Here is a 20,255-nt window from a genome sequence, read left to right on the forward strand (position 1 = left end):
ACAATCCAGCAATCCTGCTTCTGGGCATAATTATATCTAGACAAAACTAATTCAAAAAGATACATGCACTCCAATGTTCAGAGCAACATTACTCACGACAGATAATGGAAGTAACCTAAATGCCCATCGACAGATGAATAGATAAAGAGGATGTGGTGTATATGTATATATATATCAGTTCAGTTCAGTTCAGTCGCTCAGTCATGTCCGACTCTTTGCGACCCTATGGACTGCAGCACACCAGGCCTCTCTGTCCATCACCAACTCCCAGAGTTTACTCAAACTCATGTCCATTGAGTCGGTGACGCCATCCAACCATCTCATCCTCTGTCGTCCCCTTCTCCTCCGGCCTTCAACCTTTCCCAGCATCAGGGTCTTTTCCAATGAGTCAGCTCTTCACATCAGGTGGCCAAAGTATTGGAGTTTCAGCTTCAGCATCTGTCCTTCCAATGAATATTCAGGACTGATTCCTTTAGGATGGACTGTTTGGATCTCCTTGCAGTCCAAGGGACTCTCAAGAGTCTTCTCCAACACCTCAGTTCAAAAGCATCAAATCTTCGGCGCTCAGCTTTCTTTATAGTCCAGCTCTCACATCCATATGTGACTACTGGAAAAACCATAGCTTTGACTAGATGGACCTTTGTTGGCAAAGTAATGTCTCTGCTTTTCAATATGCTGTCTAGGTTGGTCCTAACTTTTCTTCCAAGGAGTAAGTGTCTTTTAATTTCATGGCTGCAGTCACCATCTGCAGTGATTTTGGAGCCCAAAAAAATAGTCTGACACTGTTTCCACTGTTTCCCCATCTATTTCTCATAAAGTGATGGGACCATCTGTCATGATCTTAGTTTTCTGAATGTTGAGCTTTAAGCCAATTTTTTCACTCTCCTCTTTCTCTTTCATCAAGAGATTCTTTAGTTCTTCTTCACTTTCTGCCATAAGAGTGGTGTCATCTGCATATCTAAGGTTATTGATATTTCTCCAGGCAATCTTGATTCCAGCTTGTGCTTCATCCAGCCCATCATTTCTCATGATATACTCTGCATATAAGTTAAATAAGCAGGGTGACAATATACAGCCTTGACGTACTCCTTTCCCAATTTGGAACCAATCTGTTCTTCCATATCCAGTTCTAACTGTTGCTTCCTGACCTGCATACAGATTTCTCAGGAGACAGGTCAGGCGGTCTGGTATTCCCATCTCTTTAAGAATTTTCCAGGGTTTGTTGTGGTCCACACAGTCAAAGGCTTTGGCATAGTCAATAAAGCAGAAATAGGTGTTTTTCTGGAACTCTCTTGCTTTTTCGATGATCCAGCAGATGTTGGCAATTTGATCTCTGGTTCTTCTGCCTTTTCTAAATCCTGCTTGAACATTTGGAATTTCATGGTTCACGTACTATTGAAATCTGGCTTGGAATTTTGAGCATCACTTTACTAGAGTGTAAGATGAGTGCAATTTGTGGTAGTTTGAGCATTCTTTGGCATTGCCTTTCTTTATATATGCACACACACATACATATACACCAGGGAATACTGGTCACACAAAAAAATGAAATAATGCCATTTGCAGCAACATGGATGGACCTAGAGATTGTCTTACTAACTGAAGTGAGTCAGATAAAGACAAATATTACATATCACTTATATGTAGAATCTAAAACATGACACAAATGAACTTATGTATGAAACGGAAACAGATTCACAGGCGTAGAGAACAGACCTGCGGCTGTCAAGGAGGAGGGGAGGTTGGGGAGGGAAGTACTAGGAGATTGGGATTAGTAGGTGCAAACCATTATATACAGAATAGATAAAAGATTTACTGTTTAGCACAGGGAACTGTATTCAATATCCTGTAATAAACCATAAGAGAAAAGAATATGAAAAAGAATCTATATATCTACATATATATATGTATGGGATTTCCCTGGTGGCTTAGCTGGTAAAGTATCTACCTGAAAAGCAGGAGACCTGGGTTCGATCCCTGGGTCGGGAAGATCCCCTGGAGAAGGGAATGACTACCCACTTCAGTATTCTTGCCTGGAGAATCCCATAGACAGAGGAGCCTGGCAGGCTACAGTCCATGCAGTTGCAGAGAGTTGGACATGACCGAGCAACTAACATATATATGTATAACTGAGTCACTTTGCTGAAAAATAGAAATTAGCACAACACTGTAAGTCAACCATACTTTAATAAAATGTGTTTTTTTTAAAAGAGTGACTTGTAAATATCAAGTGAGATAGAGCATATACTGTACTTAACGCAGGGTCCTGGCCCACAGCAGGCACCCAAAAGTGTTGGCCATTATCATCTTAATATATATATGTGAGTAATAATGAAAAAAGCAAAATCATAGGAAAAAAAATCTTTGCCTCTAAGTAGTTAACATCCCCAGCCACTCTAGGGCTGGCCAGAAGTGAGGTATTTTTAGCTGTGAGCATGAGGCAGAGCTGACCCAGTGCAGAAGCAAAGCACAAGAGGGCATTTGAGCTTTCAGGCTGCACATCTTGAACTCTTGCTTGACAAAAGGCAAACTTTAGTTGTCACTGTTTTTAAATTATCAGTGTGCTCTGAGAGATTGCAGGGAAACCAAACTTTATACACTATTATGTTTTAAATGCACAAGGGAATTCTCCTTTTAATAGACTCCTTACAAATTATTACAGTTTTATTAAATGTAAATGACTGTTCAGTTTCTTTAAAAGAGGACATCCTGAAAGGTTTTTAAATGGCCATTACATGGACCGCAATTTTTATAGATGTAACTGAGTGGGGAAAATGGTCTTCTTGCCATCTGGCCCAAGTAAGCTAAGGGAGGAAATACTTTTTGTTCAAGGAAATACATGGATAAGCCATTTGGGCATGGAAGATGAGACCCTGAAGATTCAAGTAAGCAAGAGAATTGGCCAGACTTCACAGGGTTAGAAAGCAGGCATTTGGGGTAGGAGATGAGCAGAGAGACTGGGATTATTAACCAACTCAGTGCAGTAGGAAAAGACTTGAAAACAGGGGTGGCTGTTAATTTTATGTCAATTTGGCTGGGCCATGAGGTTCCTAGATATGTGGTTAAACATTGTTCTGCAATGTCTCTGTGATGGTGTTTTGGATACACTAACATTTAAATCAGTGGACTTTAAGGAAAGCAGATTGCCCACCATAATGTGGGTGGGCCTCATTCAATCAGTTGAAGATCTGACTAGAAGAAAAAACTGACACACACACCCTCACATACACCCCAACAAGAGGAAACTCTGCCAGTGGGTGGCCTTTGCAGCTGAACTGCCACACGAGATCTTTCTTCAATCTCCAGTCTGCTGGCCTTCAGACTAAAACTGCAGACTTAAGACTTGCCAACCTGCATAATCACATGAGGCAATTCCTTAAAATCAATCTCCAGATAGGTAGATTAAGATATAGATATATTTTATAGATATAGATCAATCTCTCTCTTCCTCTCTCTCTGCACATACACACACACACACACACACCCACACACACCTCCTATTGGTTCTGTTTCTTAGGAGAATCCTGACTAATACAACCAGGATGTTTAATATTAAATGTGAAGTTGTACTGCCCTAAAGTCCATCTCCACTCCAATCAAACATGTTCAGCCTGCAACTCACCCATCTGTCTTGTTCAAGTGTGTGTGTGTGTGTGTGTGTGTGTGTGTACATGCTCATATGTGTGAACACAAGAAAGGGGCAAAGTTCCATGTCTGTGTTGTCACAGCACAAAACAAAAATAACACCTGCAGATGGCAAGAAGACCTTCAACTTGAACCAGTTCGGAAGCTAGAATGGGGAGCCAGAAGACCCCCTTTCTTCTGTCTCCCTGGGAATTTGCACACTGTTGGAGAGAGCAACAGAGTTCCATAACGTTCAAGCCAAACTCAAGGAGCTCTTAAGAGATGGGACAGGAAATTGCTCTCTCCACCTTTCCCCACCCCCACCAAACTGGACATCTGAGTTCCATAAAATCTGAAACATTTTTTCTTTCAACTTCAGCCAAGAAGTTGAAAAAGAACTTTTCTTGGCTCCCAGAAAAAAGCCAAGTGATAAAACTTTTGCTAGTGATCACAGTTTGCTTTTAATTATTCATATTTTCCTCAGAGATTAAGAAAAAAAGAAAAATGCCAAATAAACCAAAACAAATAAAACACTAAGAGAGGCAATACACAAAAGAATGAGTGAAGCATCTTGATTCTTTAGAAGAGAAAAATGCACCCCCCCCCCCCCATTGTGGTCCTACGGTCTATGTTACAATCCCACTGGGGCATCACTGGCTCACCCTCCTGGACAGAAATTGAAAGTCAGAATAGGGAGGAGAAGAAGAGCATCTTGGGAAATTAATTGCTGATATGGATGCCACCTGTAAGCAACCTGGTATGGTGGTCCATTCACTGGAGTTAGCAGAGAGAACCAAGCTCCTTATGATGCACAAGATGACAAAGATACTCAAACTAACCAAAAATAATGTCTGAAAATAAATGACATTCTAGGTGCCGAGCGAAGGGATAAAGATCAAATTGAGTTTCAAATGTCTATCTTCAGGGAGGAAAAGTTGATAACTTGGACTATAGAGCACTGCCTGATAGTCTAAACAGAATTCATTTCTAATGTGTTTATCGACAGGTGCTTGGAGTAGACTGCTGTGTACTAGGTGTGTGTGTTGAAACAGTGGCCTTTTATAGTTGTTGAGAAACAGAAGCAGAATGCATGGTGTTTAGGACTCACCTGCCAGAACAGGAGACACAGAAGACATGGGTTTGATCCCTGGGTCAGGAAGACCCCCTGAAGAAGGAAATGGCAGCCCACTCCAGTATTCTTGCCCAGAGAATCCCATGGACAGAGGAGCCTGGAGGGCTACAGGCCCTAGGGTTGCACACCTAGATCCTACTACTAGTGTTCTCAGACAAAAACCCCACCCTGATCCACCCAGTTTGTCTCATTGTCTCAATCAGAAAGTTTGAGAGGGGCATAATATTGTTCTCAACTGCCTGGAAAAAAAATAATCCAGACTCAGAAAAATTTTCAATTTTTTCTCTCTAACCTATGTTACATAGTGCAAGTCTGCATGTGATTCAGAGGTCAAAGGAAAGAAATGTGAGAGTTATGATTTATTTTTAAAACTCAAAACAACACATTCTCAGGGTTAAGTAGAAAGGTCACCAACAACAAAAACATCTAACCAGCCTCATTATTATGTTCCTTTAGCCACATTTCTCTTACTTAATAGAGCATGTCTCCTCTGAAGAAGCATTAGATTTCACAATAACACATGCAAAGACCAAGGAAGGAATCTGTGATGCAGCCAGGGAGCATCTGCCTCAGAGGGAGAAAAAGGAGAGACTAAAATTTAAAGAAGAGGATCAAGCCTCTGACATGTGCACCTTACCTGTGAAGTTTAATAGCAGTCAGATACCCCAGCATGCAACTGGGGTATGTGTTCAGTCACTCAGTCGTGTCCGACTCTTTGCAACCCCCATGGACTATAGCCCACCAGGCTCCTCTGTCTGTGGAATTCTCCAGGCAAGAATACTGGAGTGGGTTGCCATTTCCTCCTCCAGGGGATCTTCCCAACCCAGGGATCGAACTCACATCTGCTGTGTCTCCTGCTTTGGCAGGCTGGTTTTTAACCACTGAACCACCTGGGACACATGGAACTGTAAGAAACCTTATTATTGAGTGCCCTGTACACCTCCTAGCAGTGGCAGACTCCTGCCTGGGATCACTGAAAGAGCCTGGACCCAAGATTCTGGAAACAACTGGCAGTCTCATTTACCTAACAAGAAAATGAGTGAATAGAGCTTCACTATCTCAAGTTCCTCTTGAATGAAACAATGTTTTTGTGACTTATGGATTCCTACCAAGTCTAGATTAAAATCTTCCTTCCAGGGGTTTTATTAAAACTTTCCCTCTGTGCCCTTGGCCACTGTTTCTCTGTCTCCTTTATGCTCTCTCCTCCATCCTATGCCAAATGGGCTACATCTTCTGTCATCTCCTTTCCCTGGGCAACCTCAGCCAGTCCCAGGACTTTATAAATATCATTTCTACACTGTTAACTCTTACAGGAACATGGTCAATCTAGAACTCTCCTCTGAACTCTGAACTTGAGTATCCAGCTTCTGACTTGACCCTTCTCCTTAATCGAGGACTTCACATCTCCAACATAGAATTCAATTTGCCCCCCAAGGTCTGTTTTCCTATCAATAAGTGGCCCTAACATTTACTCCTTTGGTCAAACAAAGCCTAGGAGCCATCCTTGAGTTCTGCCCTTTGTCCATCATCAAATCCTCTCAGCTCACTTCTGAACTATGTCTCAAATCCCTGCTTCTCCTCTGGCACCAGCCTTGTGCAAGCCACCTCTCTCATGACTAAACTGCTTTGCTTGCCTCCTCAATGGTTTCCCCACTTCCACTCATACCTGTCCTCAATGTATTCTCCACAAAGCAGCCAGAGAGAGCTTTTTTAAACGTAAATCAGATAGCATCACTTTGCTGCTTAAAACTCTCCAGGAAGATTCTGCTTGCACTTAGGATGCAAGAGAACATAGCTTCCCCAACAATGAGAAAATGGCAGATAATCTACACAATCATAACTTTTCTTAAACACATCAAGGAACTGAGGTCACAAGGCACAGTAAAGATACAAATATCGTTCCAAGCAAGGAAGGAAGAGGTGGCTGCCATTTAAATGGGTAGAAAGACACTATTTCACTGTTTGACATATTCTTAAAAGCCAGCGTGGGCTAGCTGATCAGTTTGGAGTAGGCAGGACCACAAGGCGCAGGAGAATTCCGCACTGGCAAGAGCTCTTACCACTGACCTGTAGCTGATGCTGATGAGAAAGATTGGAGAAAAAGCAAGAAACCAGAGTGAGGCCCTCTTAGTGGTACAGGTGTAGCACTAAAGACAAAGTAAAAGGCTAAGATTGTCAGATTGGATAAAAAGCAAGACCCAACTATATATTAATACTTTCCATCAGAAACTCATTTTTTGATATTTTTTAAGAGCTTTCTTTTTTAATGTGGGCTATTTTTTTTAAGTCTTTATTTAATTTGTTACAATATTGCTCCTGTTTTGTGTGTGTGTGCGTGTGTGTGTGTGTGTGTGTGTGTGTTTGGCCGAAAGGCATGTGGGATTTCAGCTCCCCAACCAGGGATCAAACCTGCACCCCCTTCACTGGAACGCAAAGTCTTAACCAATGGACCACCAGGGAAGTCCCAGAAACCCACTTTATTTTTTTTTTTTTCATTTATTTTTATTAGTTGGAGGCTAATTACTTTACAATATTGAAGTGGATTTTGTCATACATTGACATGAATCAGCCATGGAGTTACAGGTATTCCCCATCCCGATCCCCCCTCCCACTTCCCTCTCCACTCGATTCCTCTGGGTCTTCCCAGTGCACCAGGCCAGAGCACTTGTCTCATGCATCCAATCTGGGCTGGTGATCTGTTTCACTATAGATAACATACATGTTTCGATGCTGTTCTCTCAAAACATCCCACCCTCGCCTTCTCCCACAGAGTCCAAAAGTCTGTTCTATATTTCTGTGTCTCTTTTTCTGTTTTGCATATAGGGTTATCATTACCATCTTTCTAAATTCCATATATATGTGTTAGCATGCTGTAATGTTCTTTATCTTTCTGGCTTACTTCACTCTGTATAATGGGCTCAAGCTTCATCCATCTCATTAGAACTGATTCAAATGAATTCTTTTTAACGGCTGAGTAATATTCCATGGCATATATGTACTACAGCTTCCTTATCCATTCATCTGCTGATGGGCATCTAGGTTGCTTCCATGTCCTGGCTATTATAGACAGTGCTGCGATGAACATTGGGGTGCACGTGTCTCTTTCAGATCTGGTTTCCTCAGTGTGCATGCCCAGAAGTGGGATTGCTGGGTCATATGGCAGTTGTATTTCCAGTTTTTTAAGAAATCTCCACACTGTTCTCCATAGTGGCTGTACTAGTTTGCATTCCCACCAACAGTGTAAGAGGGTTCCCTTTTCTCCACACCCTCTCCAGCATTTATTGCTTGTAGACTTTTGGATAGCAGCCATCCTGACTGGCGTGTAATGGTACCTCATTGTGGTTTTGATTTGCATTTCTCTAATAATGAGTGATGTTGAGCATCTTTTCATGTGTTTGTTAGCTATCTGTGTGTCTTCTTTGGTGAAATGTCTGTTTAGTTCTTTGGCCCATTTTTTGATTGGGTCATTTATTTTTCTGGAATTGAGCTTCAGGAGTTGCTTGTATATTTTTGAGATTAATCCTTTGCCTGTTGCTTCATTTGCTATTATTTTCTCCCATTCTGAAGGCTGTCTTTTCACCTTGCTTATAGTTTCCTTTGTTGTGCAAAAGCTTTTAAGTTTCATTAGGTCCCATTTGTTTAGTTTTGCTTTTATTTCCAATATTCTTGGAGGTGGGTCATAGAGGATCCTGCTGTGATTCACGTCGGAGAGTGTTTTGCCTATGTTCTCCTCTAGGAGTTTTATAGTTTCTGGTCTTACATTTAGATCTTTAATCCATTTTGAGTTTATTTTTGTGTATGGTGTTAGAAAGTGTTCTAGTTTTATTCTTTTACAAGTGGTTGACCAGTTTTCCCAGCACCACTTGTTAAAGAGGTTGTCTTTTTTCCATTGTATATCCTTGCCTCCTTTGTCGAAGATAAGATGTCCATAAGTTCGTGGATTTATCTCTGGGCTTTCTATTCTGTTCCATTGATCTATATTTCTGTCTTTGTGCCAGTACCATACTGTCTTGATGACTGTGGCTTTGTAGTAGAGTCTGAAGTCAGGCAGGTTGATTCCTCCAGTTCCATTCTTCTTTCTCAAGATTACTTTGGCTATTCGAGGAAACCCACTTTAAAAATAGGAAAGCACAAACTAGTTCAAAGTGAAAGAGTGGAAAAAAAGATATGCCATGAAATTGCTACTCAAAATGAAGCAGAAGCAGGTGCATTAATATCAGATGATGTGGATTTCAGACAAAAAAAAAAAAGGAATATTGCCAATGTCAAAGGGAGAACTTGCATCATGACAACATGGTCAATTCATCAAAGAGACATTACGATCCTCTGTGTGCATGCACCTAACAGAGCTTCTAAATACCTGAAGCATAAACTGATTGAACAGAAAGGAAAAAAAAAATATATATATATATACACACACACAATTATAATTGAAAAATTTGAAACTTCTCTCTCAGTAATTGATAGACAATAGACAGGAAATCAATAAGACTGTATTAACCAACACTATTAAGCAAGTTGACCTAACTGACATTTAGAGAACATGTTAACCAACAGTATCTGAATACATAGTCACCTGTCATGCTTATGAAACATATGCCAAGGTAGACCACGTTCTGAGTCATAGAAAAGTCTCCATGATTTCCATTTTATTTTATTATTGGCGTATAATTCCTTTACAGTGTTGTGCTAGGTTCAGCTGTACAACAAAGGGAACCAGTTATATGTACACTTATATCCCCTCCCTCTTGAGCCTTCCTCCCACCCCCGCACTCCACTTCTCTCGGTCATCACAGAGCGCTGAGTTGAGCATCCTGTGCTATACAGCAACTTCCTGCCAGCTGTCCAGTTTACTCATGACAGTGTATATACGTCAGTGCTGCTCGCAATTCGTCCGAACTTCCTCATCCCCCCCATGTCCACATGTCTGTTCTCTGACTGCTTCTCCACTCCTGCCCTGCAAATAGGTTCATCTGTGCCATTTTTTTAGATTCTGTATATATGCATTCATGTACGATATTTGTTTTTCTCTTTTTGACTTACTTCTCTCTATAGGACAGAATCTAGGTCCATCCACCTCACTACAGATGACCCAACTTCGTGCCTTTTTATGGCTGAGTAGTATTCCATTGTATATATTACCATATCTTCTTTATCCATTCATCTGTTCATAGACATTTAGGTTGCTTCCATGTCCTGAAAAGATTTTTTAAAAAGCTTTAAAAATGTCCATGATTTTTTTTTAATTAAAATTATTCAAAAAGTCTGTTCTCTGACTACAATAGTTTAAAACTAGAAATCAACAGAATCACATCCAGAAACATCAATAATACCTCTTAAACGACCTCCTTGTAAATAATCCTTTAAAAAAGGAATTAGTAAGAGATATCAGAAAATATTTTTATTAAGATGAAAAAGAAACTGTAGCATCCCAAAACTAGAGAGACATAACTAAAGCAGTTGTTAGAAGAAAACTGATAGCACAAAATGCTTATATAGGAAAATAAAAAATGGGAAAAAAAACATGATTTCAAATCAATAAGGTAACTTTCAACTACATAACAGACTAAAGAAAGAAGAATAAATCAAACTTAAGCAAGCAGAAAGAAGGAAAGTACTTCATGTTTTTATTATTATTCTCTCATTGTTGGTGCCAAATATTGGCATGATGGTGCTCAGGTCAACGTTTTTATATGAGTCATAATGTTCATAACCATCCTTTAAAACTTCCATTCCAGACTCATTGCATGTACCTGATTTGCTATCTATGAGTCCCTAAAGAAAAACAACTCCAGCATCCATCTCGTGAAATCGATAGGTAGACTATCAAGAAATATGTGAAGAACTGAATTTCCCACATCTTCATATATGAAATGTATCTTAACAGCCCACCATGCTCCCCTGTCCATGGGGATTCTCCTGGTGAAAATACTGGAGTGGGTTGCCATGCCCTCCTCCAGGGGATCTTCCCAACCCAGGGATCCCACACTGTAGGCATATTCCTTACCATCTGAGCCACCAGGGAAGCCCAAAGAACAGATTCAGATCAATTAAAATGAATTTATTAGGATATATAATCTGAAATCTTTTAAGGAAAGGTTTAGGTTCTTTCACTTTGACTAAAGTGTGAACTAAAGTGTGCATTTAAAAAAATAAATAATGGACTTTCCTAGCCATCTAGTGGTTGGGACTCCGAGCTTCCACTGCAGAGGGTGTGGGTTCCATCCCTGATCAGGGAACTAAGATCCAACATGTCCAGTGCCATGGCCAAAATAAATAAATAAAAATAAAATTGTAATGGAAAAAAGAACAAATAAGATGTTTGCACATTCACTGTAATTATCACTTTAATGAAAGTCTTCTGCCTTATACAAAAGTATGAACAACAACTGCTAAGTCTTTTAGTCAGTATTTTCACATTCCAAAAAAAGCAAGGATCTAGGGGTTTGTTTTAGACTTGACTATCAAAATCTGATTCATAAACTTGCTAGCAAGTCTTTCCTATGGTTTAGTTCAGTTCAGTCGCTCAATCATGTCTGACTCTCTGCGACCCCATGAACCACAGCATGCCAGGCCTCCAGTCTATCACCATCTCCCGGAATCCACACAAACCCATGTCCATTGAGTTGGTAATGCCATCCAACCATCTCATCCTGTCATCCCCTTCTCCTCCTGCCCTCAATCTTTCCCAGCATCAGGGTCTTTTCAAATGAGTCAGCTCTTCCCATCAGGTGGCCAAAGGATTGGAGTTTCAGCTACAACATCAGTCCTTCCAATGAACACCCAGGACTGATCTCCTTTAGGATGGACTGGTTGGATCTCCTTGCAGCTCAAGGGACTCTCAAGAGTCTTCTCCAACACCACAGTTCAAAAGCATCAATCCTTCGGTGCTCAGCTTTCTTTATAGTCCAACTCTCACATCCATACATGACCACTGGAAAAACCATAGCCTTGACTAGACTGACTTTTGTTGACAAAGTAATGTCTCTGCTTTTTAATATGCTATCTAGGTTGGTCATAACTTTCCTTCCAAGGAGTAAGCATCTTTTAATTCCATGGCTGCAATCACCATCTGCAGTGATTTTGGAGCCCCCAAGAATAAAAGTCTGTCACTGTTTCCACTGTTTCCCCATCTACTTGCCATGAAGTGATAGGACCGGATGCCATGATCTTAGTTTTCTGAATGTTTAGCTTTAAGCGAATTTTTTCACTCTCCTCTTTCACTTTCATCAAGAGGCTTTTTAGTTCCTCTTCACTTTCTGCCATAAGGGTGGTGTCATCTGCATATCTGAGGTTATTGATATTTCTCCCACCAATCTTGATTCCAGCTTGTGCTTTCTCCAGCCCAGCGTTTCTCATGATGTACTCTGCATATAAGTTAAATAAGCAGGGTGACAATATACAGCCTTGACGTACTCCTTTTCCTATTTGGAACCAGTCTGTTGTTCCATGTCCAGTTCTAACTGTTGCTTCCTGACCTGCATACAGGTTTCTCAAGAAGCAGGTCAGGTGGTCTGGTATTCCCATCTCTTTAAGAATTTTCCACAGTTTATTGTGGTACATGCAGTCAAAGACTTTGGCATAGTCAATAAAGCAGAAATAGATGTTATTTTGGAACTCTCTTGCTTTTTTGATGATCCAGCAGATGGCAATTTGATCTCTGGTTCCTCTGCCTTTTCTAAAACCAGCTTGAAATCTGGAAGTTCATGGCTCAAATATTGCTGAAGCCTGGCTTGGAGAATTTTGAGCATTACTTTACTAGTGTTGTGAGATGAGTGCAATTGTGTGGTAGTTTGAGCATTTTTTGGCATTGCCTTTCTTTGGGATTGGAATGAAAACTGACCTTTTGCAGTCCTGTGGCCACTGCTGAGTTTTCCAAATTTGCTGACATATTGAGTGTAGCACTTTCACAGCATCATCTTTTAGGATTTGAAATAGCTCAACAAGAGTTCTATCACCTCCACTAGCTTTGTTCGTAGTGATACTTCCTAAGGCCCACTTGGCTTTACATTCCAGGATGTCTGGCTCCAGGTGAGTGATCACACCATCATGATTATCTGGGTTGTGAAGATCTTTCTTGTACAGTTCTTCTGTGTATTCTTACCACCTCTTCTTAATATCTTCTGCTTCTGTTAGGTCCATACCATTTCTGTCATTTATTGAGCCCATCTTTGCGTGAAATGTTCCCTTGGTATCGCTAATTTTCTTGAAGAGATCTCTAATCTTTCCCATTCTATTGTTTTCTTCTATTTCTTTGCATTGATCGCCGAGGAAGGCTTTCTTATCTTTCCTTGCTATTCTTTGGAACTCTGAAGTCAAATGGGTATATCTTTCCTTTTCTCCTTTGCTTTTGGCTTCTCTTCTTTTCACAGCTATATTACCTTTTGTTTTGACGTTAACCTTGGTTCTCCTTTCACTGTAACGTGTCCATGAGGGCAGGGTAAATGTTTGCTAAAGGACTGAATGGAGACCAGGCCTTGAAGGGCATAGACATGGTAGGTAAAAATTCTACCCATTCAGACACAAATTTAACCATGTCATGAATGTGCTACATCACAGTGGTTAAAAGTCCTGGCTTTGGGATCAGGAGGACTTGTGTTTGAATTTCACCTCTGCCACTTACTTGCTGAGTGAACTGAGGCAAGTTACTTAACTTCTCTGAATCCCTTCTGCAATATCAAATTTATACTGATATCACAGGGCTGGTGAAAAAATTTTTTAAATGATGGATATAAAGCATTTAGCATCTTAATAAAATATGGGCTTAATAAATGATAGCAATTATTAAATACTTAATGAAGGGAAAAGTTTGAACTGTGGAATTTTTATTATAGATTTATTACTCTAATATACATTTAATAACTAAACTACACATGATGACTATCATAATGTTTGACAAAATTATCAACAGACATTTCTGAAAACCTATTTAATTTAGGGCAATCAGTGCCATAGGCTACAAAGAAAAGAAAGGGTGAATAACTATTTAGTTGAAGAAACAGATCTTAGTACAACCCAGTAAATGTCTTGAAAGGTTCTCCTTAAATGACTATGTAAAAATCACTTGAATTAGCATTTCAGTTGCTTGTCTGTTTGCTAGAGCTCACAAGTATTTGGAAAAAAACTTCCTGAGTATTTTACTTATAATCTCTGATATACTGCTAAGGGTCTATGAAAACTCATTTTTGAAATTTCTTTAAAAAATCTTTTATCAGAGTATAATTGCCTTACAATGCTGCATTAGTTTCTGCTATACAACAAAGTTAATCAGCTGTATGTACACATATGTCCCCTCCTTCTTGAACCTCCCTCCCATTTCCCCTGCCCCCCCAAAAAAACCTCATTTTATTGCTTCCCTGATGGTTCAGATGGTAAAGAATCTGTCTGCAATGCAGGAGACCTGGGTTCAATCTCTGGGTTGGAACAATCCCCTGAAGAAGGAAATGGCAACCCTGTCCTGTATTCTTGCCTAGAGAATCCCATGGACAGAGGAGCCTGGCAGGCTACAGTCCATGGAGTCACAAAGAGTCAGACACGGCTGAAGTGACTTAGCGCCCACGCAGGCACTGAGGTTTATTTTGTCAATCCCCTGGCATTATTTTATCCCTTCCTTCAGATGGAGCCAGTAATTAGGAATCTAAGTCAGTTCAGAATTAGGTATTCATGATAACTGAAGAAGGCAGCAGCTCAGAGATCATTCCAACAGAGCCCCATGACTGAGACACTGGGAGGGAGCCTGGTTGACTCACAGAGAACAGCCTTGACCTTTCAACCTTGCAAATTCAAATGCAGTTTGTCATCCAAAGTCAAATGAATTTGGCTGTGTGTAGTGCTGCAGGATGGAGAGATGTTGGCCCCGAAAAACTCGAGAGAACGTGAAAGAGGGGCATTGAAAACCAAAATCCACAAAGTGGTTGAGAACGCACATCATTATGCGCCTAACAAATTCCTTTTTCAAGATAATGGCCAGCCCTGTGATTCCTCAGGCAATTCAGACTCTGTTAAACAGAAGGGCTCGAAGTGGGAAATTGATGCTAATTTTTTTCTCTCCTTGGAATTGGAATTATGGTTTTGTATTTCTGTTTTCATCATCTCCTCTTGTCCCTTAAATGAAATCGTTTTGTTAGGAGTATTGTGGACTCAACTTCCTAGGCGGCACTAGTGGTGGTGAAGAACACACTGACAATGCAGGAGATGGATGAGGCACAGGTTCGATCCCTGGGTACGGAAGATCCCCTGAAGAAGGGCATGGCAACCCACTCCAGTATTCTTGCTTGGAGAATCCCATGGACAGAGGAGCCTGGTGGGCTACAGTCCATGGGGTCGCAAAGAGTTGGACACGACTGAAACAACTTAGCACACATACATTGTGGTCTACCTCTCATGCTGATCATCAAAGAAGAAAGGCTGAATTGCAACTGTCTTCTTTCATTCCAGAAACTTATTCTTTCTCTGAGGACCTTCCTGAGTGGGTCAGGAACTAGGACTGGACAGAACTCATCCTCTGGGAGAGGCTCAGAGAACCAAACATAAAATTAAAGCACCAAATCGCTCCAACTTTGTGGGGAGATGTCCTGGGGGTTTCAGAACCTCCACTATTTTTTCCATCCAGGGAATTTTCAGCAGACCTAGCGTTATCCCAAAGAGCATCCTCAAAGTAAGTTTCCTTTTTTTTTTTCCCGTAGTTTCTAACTTGCTTAATGGCATCATTAATTGAGTAGTGGATGTAAAGACTGGAATGCACTGGAAGCCCTATGAATTATGACATGCAGTAAGTTTTTTATTTGGCATCTGGAGTTCATTATTAACATCCATTTGAAAGCTTACAATTATGAAATAGAATGACCTTGTAAATAGCCACAAATAGTTTTCCAGTGAATTCTTTGCATGGTACACACTAACTCATGGAAGTTATTTGAATGATAAAGAGTAAAGAAAAAAAAAAAACCTCGGTGGACTTACTCTTTCTCTTATCTATTTTATCTTGAAGTGTTTTTAAAATTTCTTTCCTCCTAAGATGAAGGAAATATTCAAAAGCTCCACCTCCACTTCCCAGAGACACTTCTTATAAGGGTTGCCTCTATAATCACAAAAAGAGGATTCCTCTCCTTCATTAGTGGGGAACTCAATGGCCAGAAATTCACCATGACCCAAAGGAGTAATTATGCTCTTGAATATTTGGAAAGATAAACCTTTTTCTAAAAAGAGTGATCATGAAAATCATACTTCATGCTTTCTTCCCCACATTTATTGATATGAAACTGGGTTTAAACTATAATAGGAAAAGGGACTTCTCTGGTGGTCCAGTGGTTAAGACTCTGCACTGCCAATGCAGGGGGCAGGAGTTCAATCCCTGGTTGGAGAAGTAAGATCCCACATATCAAGTTGTTGTTGTTTAGTCACTAAGTCATGTCTGACACTTTGCAACCCCATGAACTGCAGCATGCCAGGCTCCCCTCTGCTTCACTATTTCCCTAATAGGTATCTTTTAGAATTTTAAGTAGCTCAGCTGGAATTCCACCACCTCCACTAACTTTGTTCGCAATAATGCTTCCTAAGGCCCACTTGACTTCACACTCCAGGATCTCTGGTCTAGATGTCGTGGTTAACCGGGTCATTAAATGAGAATAATAATGATAACAATCATACCTGGCTCACTGGGATGCTATGAGGAATACATGAAACAATATTGGTTAAATGTTTAGTATCTGACATCAAAAGGGCAGACAACAATGGTAATTACTAATCTGTGCATCTGTTACTAATCTGCGCATCCTCTAAATGCCACCTGCTTTGTATCCATCCTCAGTTCACAGGTCTCCATGGAGATGTCATACTCCCTCTTACCAAGTAACAACTTTTACAGTTTACTGTTCTCAGACTTCTAGTAATATTAATACTTCCTCGGCAACTAAGGGAGTGGGGGTGGGGAGCGGAGACGACTGTTCTCAAGACAGAAGCAGAATACTATAGTTAAGTCACTCATGACAGACAATTTCGAGTGCATTGTTCCTATGTGTCTTTCCTGCATTCACGTTAAACACTGGGCAACAGAGCAGTGAATAAAGAAAAACAGAAAAACCCTGAAAGGAGGAGACAGCCTGGCAGGAGTGTGAGTGAAGGAATCAGATTCTCTGCCATTTTCTTTTTTTTTTTTTCCTTTGATGTGGGCCATATTTATAGTCTTTATTGAATTTGTTACAATATTGCCTCTGTTTTATATTTTGTTTTTTTGGCCTCAGTGCACGTGGGATCTCAGCTCCCCAATCAGGGATAGAACCCGAACCCCTGCATTGGAAGGTGAAGTCTTAACCACTGGACCACCAGGGAAGTCCCTCTGCTGTTTTCTTGAACCAAAATAACATGGGTTGGGTATTGCTGTTCTTTACTTGGAAAGTGAAGGGGAAAGAAAACGTCCAATGTAAAAGTTCACTTAAGAGAATATGTATCAACATTTGAACTCTGATATGAGTATTTACTTATTATCTCTCAAAAACGGAGTAGGGACATACTCACTTTCCCCTAAGTTCACAATTGTGAACAGGTCATTTAAGACATCAGAGCCGCCAGCCTGGCAGGAGAGCTCAGGAATGCTGGGAAAAGTCTTAACACACTTGCACCACCATCCCCATCTTAACCTCAGCGGTTATCAAAAGAGGACTCCAGTTGGGTTCCTCTCTGCTCCCTGCACCCCAGAGGGCAAACCATGTCTCAGTGGAGAGCACCGGGGTCTCCCTTCTCTCCAGATTCCTTAATCTGGTTCCTTAAGACTATTCAGAGAAGGCTCAAACACACACTGGTGATTTTCTTTGTTGTCAGGAGGCTGCAAGCCCCCTTTCATCTTATTAAAATTATACCCTTTCTGCCAAGATTGAAAAGAAAATCAGGAATTTGTAACTGTATCTCACTCAACCCCTTCCAAATTGGGGAGAGTGTTTGATCAGCCTTTCTCAGCTTACAGAACTCTTCTGTAGGGCGTCTGTTTCCCACAACCCCCCTCCCCACACGCCAAGATGGGAACCATCCTCAAGGATTAAAATAACATGATTAAACTCCAAGTGGCCGACATGGGGTTCAGAGCTTTATACACGTTATTTCCTTAACACTCCCAACACCCCCAAGGAGGTGTTGGTATTATTGTGTGGGGTTTTTTTTTTTTTTTTTTTTTACATCTCAATTTCCCAGATGACACTTGGGGAGGCAAAGAAACCTGACCACAGTTAAACAACTAGCAAGTTTCAGGGTGGAGATTTGACCCCAGGCAGCCTGATATCAGGGGCTTCCGGGAGATGTGAATTCAGTTCCTGGGTCAGAAATATCCCTTGGAGGAGGGCATGCAACCCACTCCAGTATTCATGCTTGGAGAATCCCACAGTTAGAGGAGCCTGGCGGGCTACAGTCAATAGGGTTGCAAAGAGTCAGACACAACTGAAGCAACTTAGTACATACGCAACCTGACATCAGACCCCAAGTGGTTAGCCTGTATTCTAACCTGACTCTCAGAACTCCATCTGGCTGGGCAAAGATACTCACTATGTGACTAGAAGGTCTAAGGTCCAGGATATACTCCACAACCCCAACTACTCTGATAGCAACACACGTGCCTCCCAGCAACCAACTGGCCTTGTGGGTCTTCAGTCTGGCCCCCAAGGCCACCTCCCTGACCCTGGGCTGGATCTCAGGAGGGATAGTCCAAACAGGACCGGTAGTGGGGGGATGGATAGTTATCTGAAATTGTTTCAAGTTTATGCGCCAAATCTTCTAAAATGTAAATCAATTTTTGAATGTATTTAATCCACTAAAATACATTTGTATTAAATTACATTGACTTGTCATGGGTCAGAATGCCCTTTCTTTTAGTCCATCTTTTTATTGTTGCCAAAACAGTACTCTATAAGCATAGACTTTAAGTCTGTCACATCCCTCAGAGTTATCAACTTTAGGATGAGCTCCTTTATGGCATTGTTTTACCAGGTCGTTTTTGGGAGATAGGTTTTTGGGTTATCTTCATGTCCATGTTATCTTGGATTATTCTTAAGTTTGTGGAGTTGTAGAAAAATTACAGGCTGATATCTCTTTAGTATCAGATTAATAAATGACCCAAGAAAAACACTCCATGCATCAAAAGCATTCTTCCCCTCATCTGTCCATTTTATATAGGTATCCACTTATATTCCGAGGAAAGTAAGTTGTGTTCGTAAATGTGAACTCACACATTTCCTGTGTTTAGTTGAACAGTTTGGTGGAATCATCAGGTTCTGGTGGCAATTTCTATACTTCTTTAAACACAGGCATCAGTCAGGATACAGACCATAAGCATTCTGAAAAAGCCGTACATTAAGAGGCAAAAACTGCTTGAGGAATCACAAATATTTATTCTAAAGGAGACCTTAGTTCAGTTAGGGCTGTCTGCTGACAATACTCATTCATTCAACACCCCAAACCCGTTCCAATAGAAGCTAGTTCATAATTCCAATGGGCAGTCCACCCTTATTTTCAAAGGAGAAAAATCCGGATAGAAAAAACAAATACATGTTAAGCACTTGAAATTATATGACTGATTGTATGGGTCTACAATGGACCTAAAGAAGCTTTATAAAGTGTTCCTGATGACCAGGTGCTGCAAAGCTGCTTGTCATCAGCCTCGTGGCATGATGGGAACCCCCTACTGTCATCATCAATGAAACTGTCCATACATAACAGCCCCGTTTAACCTCATCTTTCAAGGCACTAATGAGATCATGTGAGTTTAAGTGCTTTGTAAACTACAAATCACTACAAAGATGCCAGTGATTATTTAAATTTTAAACAATACCTTAGGGTTTATAATATTGCTACTTATTTTCTGAGGTGGGAAAGCTAGACTATCTCTCCCCTGAAGCTTCACATCCTAAATGGAGTGAGGAAGGAGGAATTAGGGACAATTGACTTTGTCCACACAGCTCTCATCAAGTGCCCAACACAAATGGCCCATCAATTAAATGCTGTTGATGGGTGAGTCTGAGTAGGGCAGATATGGACCTGCCCACGAGCATTTTTTTGAGCTGGAAGGACGTTCAAGATGACATTTTCAAAGAAGCTGTACTGTGATGGAGAAAGCAGGGACATGGGGTTCAGGAAAGCACAGGTTCAAATACAGGCTCTGGAACCTGAGAGCTCTGGGAACTTGGGTAAGTTATTAAATCACAATTTCTCTATCTATGAAGTGGGAAAATAATACCCTCACCTTGCCGGACACAGTGGAGAATTGTTGACCTGAAAGAAATGCTAAAATCATCAATGGCCAGCACAGCTGGGTGAGAAAAAAAATCCCACAGATTAATCGGAAAATAAAGAGAAAAATATTGACAAATCTGAAGTTTCCAGTACTCCAGATATTTAAAACAGATAAAGATGATCTCAAGCATATTTGGTGTTCCTGAAGTAGAGAATTCAAAAATATGGGACAGAAAGAGTAAATATTCAAAGATGCAATGAAAGAAAAAGTTTCCCCAAAATG

The sequence above is a fragment of the Cervus elaphus genome, chromosome 21 (genome assembly GCF_910594005.1).
Source record: "Cervus elaphus chromosome 21, mCerEla1.1, whole genome shotgun sequence".
NCBI lineage: Eukaryota > Metazoa > Chordata > Mammalia > Artiodactyla > Cervidae > Cervus > Cervus elaphus.